At 34.6% G+C, this 1,038-nt stretch overlaps 1 non-coding gene across 1 annotated transcript; it reads right to left on the bottom strand.

Moving 5' to 3' along the window:
* Positions 1-364: 364 nt before the first annotated feature.
* TRNAC-GCA (transfer RNA cysteine (anticodon GCA)) lies at positions 365-436 on the bottom strand. Its single transcript has one exon. It is a non-coding gene; the product is annotated as a tRNA-Cys (tRNA).
* Positions 437-1,038: the final 602 nt, after the last annotated feature.

Genomic DNA, 1,038 nt, shown 5'->3' with positions numbered 1-1,038 from the left:
AGGAACCGAACCCCCTTTCCTTCGGCTACCCCGATTTTAGGTATCTGACTTTCGTAGTTCTGAATCTCACAATTTCAGTTTTACTATCGATTCGATTGATAAATCAAATACAAAGAAATAGCCCGAACCAACCAGTAATCAGTCATAAATCGGTTTTTTTTCATATTGATACCCGATTTTAACCATAACCAAATGATAAAAATTCAAGTCTTTTTTTTTTATAGAACCTCTGTATTCTTAAAATACAGTATCTACAACCCTAGTCATGCTTCTGTCAGGCAAGAATTTTGTGAGTTCTATTAGCATATGTGAGTTCTATTAGCATAGAAGGATAAGGTATTCCGAAGCTTTTCTTTTGTTGATCAGGCGACACCCGGATTTGAACTGGGGAGAAAGGGATTTGCAGTCCCGCGCCTTACCACTCGGCCATGCCGCCAAAATGATCCAAAATAGACCTAACTCTTTCTTTTTTTTTTTTTTTTGGGGGGGGGGGGTTACTCAACCTTTTTTTGGTTTGAGTTGGATTTTTAAAACGGGTTTCTTTATCCCTTTCCAAAAGGGATCCCTGGGTCCAGGGTTCTCTTGATTGTATAGTGTTTCAAAACATAATATTTTTTTTTATATTGAAACAGAAAAAAGATATTTCTAGGCACAGAGTCCAAAATTCAGAGTAAATTGGAGCCATTAATTATTTCCTGTGAATTCATGAACAGTTCTTGGATTTTGATCTAACGTTTTCTTTCCTTACCTTAATAATTAAATTAATAACATAAGAAAACAAAAAAGTTGATACACGACTAATCAGTATCAATTGTTTTCAATTTCAATTATAACAACATATATGTGTATATGTAAACCCTCGAACATAAATTGTTACACGCATACCTAGTCCTATCCACCTTATCTTATAGGGAATTGTCGTGCTTGAATTTTGCATTGAATATTTTTCTATTGAATAAGTTGAATCTAAATTGGAAATTCGCATATAGCACCCCGAAAAGAGGGGATATGCAGATAACTAGATAGCTATATCTGGAT

Source organism: Aristolochia californica, unplaced genomic scaffold, assembly GCF_029961685.1.
Source record: "Aristolochia californica isolate CCGP_79_NKW_82.1479 unplaced genomic scaffold, dmAriCali1.0.hap1 SCAF_257, whole genome shotgun sequence".
In the NCBI taxonomy this organism is placed as follows: domain Eukaryota; kingdom Viridiplantae; phylum Streptophyta; class Magnoliopsida; order Piperales; family Aristolochiaceae; genus Aristolochia; species Aristolochia californica.
This window is presented reverse-complemented; position numbering and strand designations above follow the sequence as displayed.